At 40.5% G+C, this 7150-nt stretch overlaps 1 long non-coding RNA gene across 1 annotated transcript; it reads left to right on the top strand.

Annotated features, from left to right (window-relative positions):
* The first annotated feature begins 1422 nt into the window (after positions 1-1422).
* On the top strand, positions 1423-6034 carry LOC116795649. The gene is made up of 3 exons (XR_004360118.1): positions 1423-1663; positions 5001-5187; positions 5892-6034. It is a non-coding gene; the product is annotated as an uncharacterized LOC116795649 (long non-coding RNA).
* Positions 6035-7150: the final 1116 nt, after the last annotated feature.

Here is a 7150-nt window from a genome sequence, read left to right as displayed (position 1 = left end):
TCACTCCTCTGCCTACAGGCACAAACTACTCTGAGCAGGCTGGGCAGTGATTTCTGTGCAAAAGCCAATGAATATAGAAGTACTTCAGGAACAGCAATCAAGGAGTGCAGCACCAAATATCTCCAGTGTTGCAGAGTATTCTTACAGGTTTCTTGCTGCCTTTTTCTCCTTTCTTCTTCTTGATGTACAAGAGCAAGCCAAAGTGAGAGATGCTATGTTCTTTCTATCCAGCCCTTAGGAGGACTCACCTGTGGAAATGGCCACTAGCTAATGATGAGATTTCAGAAGCAAAATAAATCAGCATTGGTTTGGGTCAAATTTTGCCCCAGTGGACTGGAAGCCTCAGAAAGTACATGGTGAAGGCCATGGCAGCAGGCATTGTGCCTAAGTGCTGTAGCATGTGGAGAAGTTAGTGAGACAGCTTATAGGTGCCTTCTGGAAATCTTTGCTCTCTCTCCCTCCTCTCCCAAGGAGGACCCTTGTGTGGTCCTGATTCTTATGATAATATTACTTTGCATCACTTTTCTACTTTCAAGCCAACACTGAGCTGTATTTTCTTCTAAGCTTTACAGCCCACTTTTTTACCATATTGGACTCAGCCAAGGCTTGTCTCCATTTTAATAGATGCATTTTCCACAGGAAATTAATGTATTGTTTCCCCAAAGCTATTTCAGTCAGTAAACTTCACTGCAGTCTGCCCAGTTGCACGATATTTTAGCCAGCCAAATGAATCTAGTGCCCCCAACAGTCCTGTTAGTAATGTTAGCCAAGGGAATTGGGTCAGGGTCAGATTTACTACTTGGATCCTCCAAATCTTGCAGTGCCCCACAAAAGATCTAGTGGCAGAATATACCTGTGGGTTTTTTCCCAAGGAAACCTGTGTATGGAGAGAGTATGATGTTCTCCTAATTGTTGTGTTAGCTCTCTGACCACATGTGTGCCATGGTACCTATACATACCAGTATATATGGTATATGTGATAGGTACCAGGACATATGGTATATAGCAGGATATATGGTATTTATGGACTGTATGTGTATATAGATACCAGCATACTCTGTCTTTGACTGTGGATTTGTATATTTTTTTAAGCCTTTTCAGTCAATATTCTTGGGATTTTTTTAAATTATCATGTAATAATTTGATTTCTTTGTTTTCTCAGGAGGTATCAATTAAATGGCAGTGGGGGTGCAGCTTTCCTTTTAAAGTGGCAAACCTTTACAAACAACCATGATCCCTTCTCTGAGCCATTCTCTGTCGAGATGACAAGTCGCTGGCGGCTGTCAGGTCTGAGTAGGAAATCTCCACAGCGGCGCTGAGAATGTTTATTGTAGGGAGAGAACTTTTGCCCTCTGAAGTCACCTCCTACTAGTCACCAGTAGGTTTCTGATATTCTATCACAGGAAATTCCTGGTGGACCACAAAAGCAATCCCCTGAGTCCAGCTGCTGGCGGGGAGCAGTGGTGCACCACACCGCCAGGCTGAGCCTCAGCCTTCAGTGTGGGGCAGAGCACCTGTGCCCTGCAAAATGCAAACTCTGTGCTCCTCAAACAATGTTAAAATGAACTATACAGGGAGGCAAAGGTCAAGTGAACCATTATTGTGCTGCATTTTATGCAAACAAAAAAAATGTATTAGAGGATGTGCTTTGTATTGTAACAAGGTACTGTAAGATTATATTTAGGCTTCATGTCTTTGAAGCCCTTGGTAACACAACTGTATAATCACAGCTCTTGATGTTAATGAGGAAGTTATATTATAAGGTATTCTGTTTAACTGGGAACAGTGTAGGAAGAATTAATAACCTTTAGGAAAGCGTATAAAACCAGCCCTCAAGACCTGCAATGCTAGCTATCACAGGTGAATATATACACATTTTTGCAAAGGAGAAAAAAGAGAAACAGCGATTGACAATCACTTTTCTCACCTTTGAATGCAAAAGCATTGTTTGTCATGTGCCAGTCCTTTTACTTGCACAGCTTGGAGGGCACAGGTCTCATTAGCACTCCATTTTCCTCTGCTCTTTTGCTGAGGTTTCAAGCACTCAATCGCAGTGGCAAGCAGGACGCAATGAACCTTTATCTGCGTGAGATAGTGCACAACAGGGAAGCAGCCTTGGGAGGGATGAGCAACATGTATGTGGCTGTGTGCTGTAGGGCCATGGGTCCTTTAACTAGAAGGCATCAAAGTCCTCATTTCTATTAAAGTTAGGGATGCTGTGAAAACAAAATACTGACAAAAAAAGAGATTGCACACTTCCAGAGAGCTGCTATTAGCCTCTTACCAATGCCTGATTTCGTTTGTCTGTAACTTTAGGATGTGTAAGCCTTCTGAAAAGAGGTGTCTCTGGGGCTTGAAGGATTTTGATGCCACACTTCTTGTTTGCTTCACTCGTGAAGTGCTCCCCTGATCATTGACTTTTGCATCACCACACCCTCGCTGAACAACCTGATCAGGGCAATCTGTGCCAGTGTGTGCAGGGGTGAGCAGCAAGGAGCCAGCACTCTAGGCATCAGCTTCTTTAACCAGACCAGTGCAGTGGAACAAAACTATGCTTCAAAAAGTTGTGTGGTTTGGCATTTAGGCTGTGATATATTTTTTTTGAGTTAGTGAGTATGGCTGTCTCCATTTTCTGCAAAGAACATTTTGGGGAGGGGAAAACTATTTGTGGCTGATTGTGAGCACTGCTGTAATCTGCAGCAGCTGCACCAGGTCCTTGTAATCCCAGAGCATCTGGCTTCTAGACCTGGGAGTAAGGCATTATAAAGATGTTCTCCAAAGATGTGTGACTTAGAAGCACATGCACCGTTTTTAAAAAGTGACTTACTGAAAAGTGATGGACTGAGTAGGGCCTGTAGAGAAGTCAGATGGCATTTTTGAAAACTGTACCCCTTATTTTAAAAGAAAGGAAAACGTGAAGCTATTGCAGCTGATTCAGCATCCGGCAGCCTCAGCCAAGTCATATTTTACCTCTTCCCTTCCCTCCCCACACAAAACTTCCAGGAAAACCTGCAAAGAAAAGGCATATGTGGGTAGGAGGAGACCTGCTTTTAATTTCTGTACCTCCTATTCAACACAATGCCACACAATGCACAGGATGCGAATATCCCAAGGCACCTTATACAATGCAAGTAACAAAAGCACACACACATGCACCAGAAAAGGGGGAGCAGCAAGAATGACATGGTTGTAAACCAAAATACAGGTAAAGGTATCTGTAAAATACTTATGTAAAGCAGACTTGTGAAAAAAAAGTCATCTTTAGAAAGGAGAAGGGGTGGAAGGCTGAAGAAATGTTCAGATGATCCCGAGAATTGATTTCCATTTCAGAGTAGGATTTATCTGGTTTTCCCTATCATGTTGAAAGTAGTAGTCAGATATTCATCAGCAACAGTGCAATGCCTCCTCAGTGAAACACCCACTGGTGCTTCTGTGATATCATTTATAGAGCAAGCTGGAACCAGCACTGAGTCATATAATGGTTGTAATGATAGCAAACAGCAAGTGTTGTGGTTGAAAACATATCATGGCTGTTCCTTGTTTCCCCTTCTTTTGGCTGTGGAGAGAAGAGTGTGTGTAGGAGCTGCTCACTCCCACAGACCCACCACAATCTGGTTAAAAGAGATCATTCAAGGGACAGAGCCAAAACCAGTACTCTGATGAAGTGGTTCAAGGTGTTTGGAGAAACACTCAGAATTAAGGCTATTGTCAGCACTACATGAGTACATCAGAGCCTGACCAAAGAAACCTAAGTTTTCTTAGAGACTCTTGCTGATGCATTCCTCCACATTTCCATTAGAAAGACAGTGTTGTGGATGAAGCACTTGGAACCTTGCCTGATCTACTTCTGCTTGCAGTTCATGCACAAGTTGGTGGTGAAGTAGCTCACAAAATATACAAACCTGCAATCTACAAAAAATATCTACCATATACAAAAAACTCCTATGTAGCCCAAAGATGTTTGCAGTAAGATTGTATACTGTATTTTTGAACAGGAATAAAAGCAAAACACTTCAAATAAAAAGTGATAGACGAGATCTTTACATACTTTCTTTATTAAATGCACCATTTTTTAATGTAAATTTGTTTGTACACAGATAGGAAACACTAGATGATTTTTAGTCACAACAATGTTAACTAGAGCCTCGAAGTCAAATGTGAACATACAGAGGGGGCAAGGAGAAACTGCAAGAAATTTAAGTGGCATGTAGCCATGAATTACTTCTCCCATGAGGTCACTAGAGTAAGTTACTATGCATTGCTTTGGTGTTTAAGAAAAAATTAAGCTGACACTTTTTTATTATATCTACATATTGATGGGCAGTTGCTAGCAGTATAGCAAAATGGTAGTGGGCAAATAATATTGTTTGCAACATCTTAGCTGCCCAATTTTGAATAAAAAAAAAAAAAAGAGCAACATAAAAATTCTCCCTTAATAGAGGTTTTGTTACCACATCAAAGCCATGCTTCACATAATGTTACTGGTGAATTCACTAGGAAGGAGAAGGAAAAACAGCATTACACAGTGAGACAAGGCAGAGATTTTGTGTAATGACTCTTGAAATCGTGGCTGGAAGAACTAGATAGCCTAGACCAATCCACAGTCATGGCATGGCACTTATACCTTCTGAGGGATGTAAAGCTGCAACTGCTGTGCTTTTCAAAGCCACATCGATGTTTTCTGTAAACCAACTTACTGTATAGCATTGCATACCACTACCCCTTACACTGCACTCTGGCCTTTGATTTTGTTTTCCTAAAGAAGAGAAAAAAGAAAACAAAGGAATAAAGACCAGGTTATCTTAGTTGTGTGTTGCAGTAATTTTTACAGTAAAAACTTATTTAGGATTTCTGAAATGTATGCAACAAAATTATTTTGTACTAGATAAGTAAACGTTACTTAAAAAATTAGTTTATCTTTTGTGTATGTTTGTGTATTGTATCCAAAGTTTTGTATTTTGATGAGAGTTGGGATAAATAAAGGACCCTTCCTTCAGCAGGGTCCAGCCCAACTCCCCAGTGAGCTCCTCACCAACCACTTGTGGTCCCTTCCCACACAGCTCTGCAGAACCTGGCTTTCTCTGGCATCTTGTAATCCTGACCAGCTCAGGAAAAGGAGTCACTTGTTGCCTGGACGTTGGATTCAGCAGTGAAAGTGACCACAAATGAATCAGTAGATTAGTTCCAGTAAGTGATTTCATTTTTCTTGTGTTTAAAAAAATTTACTTGGCTAAAAGCCAGTGATTTGCCTAGAAAGACGCTGAACATAAATGATGTCTGCCCTGTGAAAATTAGCCTGTATCATGTACCAATACCCTTTTACAGGTTCTAGTATCTATAAGTGTGCGCTTAAAAATCTATATTTTTATAGTAAAATAGCTCCCAAAGCTTATTCCATGGATACTCTGTATATAGTTTCTTGGAGAAGATAGAGCTCTTCTCTGTGCATAAAAGCTGTTGATATATTTCCAGTCATCCAGAATCCAAATTCCTGTGTGGATGAGTGATTAGATGCAGAGTAAATTTTTGGAGGGCCTTGGCTCTCCTGTTGCATTGGATAAATTGAGTGAAAAATTATGTTTGATTACCACTAAACTTTTTAAAATTATTCCTGTTCTGCTCTGTTGAAACCAAGACCTTGTGGGGGGTCTGGAGTTGTTGAATTTTGTGTGTGTAAAATCAGAAAGATTGAATCACTATGGAGTAACCCTGAGACATGAGCCCATGAATTTAAGGACTATTTCAAGAGTATGTCTTTATCAACAGATCCGGCTGCTCCATAGAGGGGCAGCTCTGTAGAGCAGCCAGAACCTCTCACTCATGGGCTACAATACCACTAAAGAAAAGAAAATCTTACTTTGTTAAGCAATTAATTCTGTTGTTTTCCTTAGGTCTACTTTTGAATTGCAAGATAAACGTGCTCTGCACAGAGAACAAGTTGTGTTGGATCTGCTATCCTGTCGTTCCAAATTTCCTCCATCAGAGTGAAGGGCCAAGAAAAAAGAGCAAGTTATAAAAAGCTGAATAAAACATATAAAACTCTCATAATGAAAATATGACATTTTAATTAATCTTGGGATGGGAAAGGTTATTCTGTTGGGGCATTCTGCATAGAAAGGAGCCAGCTTTGTGTGAGCAAAGGTAAAAGGAGAGGCTTGAGAAGCTTGCTGAGGTCTTTAGACTGTAATAAAGGTGACTACTTCACACCACAAACCATGTCTGACACCAAAGTGTTTCTCTAGTGCATGCAGAGCTCTGATGCTGTCCTTGATAAGGTACAGTCTCATAACCCAGATGGACATTAGTCACTGATACTGACAACCTCAGCATGGCAAGGCAGTGGGAAACTAGTCAAACCCCCAAACCCTAATTTTGCAGTTAAGATTTCTCTTTCATTTTGGTTTGCTTCATAACCACAAACACAAATATCTCAGTTTTTGTGGGTTGTTAAAACACAGAACCTGAATGAAAGATCAGAGCCATCTCCTTCCCCTACTTTTCTTGTCTGCACTGGATTCCACCAGAGTCTCACCTAACAGAGATGACAGTGATAACAGTGAAATTTGCTTTCAACCATAAGTATGTCTACAGAACAGAAACACTACTTTGGCAGTTTATGACCCGTATTCAGTTTTGACTCATGCTTCTATTTCCAACTGATAACAAAAAAAAACCCCCAAACAACTACAAACCCATCTATTTCTACCCTACTGCTGCAGCACAAACATTTCAGACAAGATGACATTCTAAAGATGCTGGTGAAGAGTTGTGGTTTTATGGTAAAGCACCCGACTTATGCTTAGGAACAATAGACAACACCACAGACTTTAGTGCTTATGCTGCTTGCTACTAGGAGAAATGAGCAGTTGACCATACTGCTGACTCCTGCATGTTCCAGGAGTAAAATTTATTTGAATAACTATGCTGTGAATTTGAATCCCCTTCCCCATTCTTGAATAATTAACTTTGAAAAGGTGGGATTGGAGCACCGAAGAATGTCACTAAATTGCAGATGGTGAGCATGGGATACTCTGTTTTCAGTACAGGTTTTGGCCAGGAAACTTCATATCTAATGGACGTAGTCATATTCATATAATTAGAAAAAAAATTACTGTGTCTATCTACGAATGTCTGAGCAAGAATTGTATGT

Source organism: Chiroxiphia lanceolata, chromosome 1 (genome assembly GCF_009829145.1).
Source record: "Chiroxiphia lanceolata isolate bChiLan1 chromosome 1, bChiLan1.pri, whole genome shotgun sequence".
NCBI classification, from domain to species: domain Eukaryota; kingdom Metazoa; phylum Chordata; class Aves; order Passeriformes; family Pipridae; genus Chiroxiphia; species Chiroxiphia lanceolata.
The sequence above is the reverse complement of the archived record's forward strand: the minus strand, read 5'-3'. Positions and strand labels throughout refer to the sequence as shown.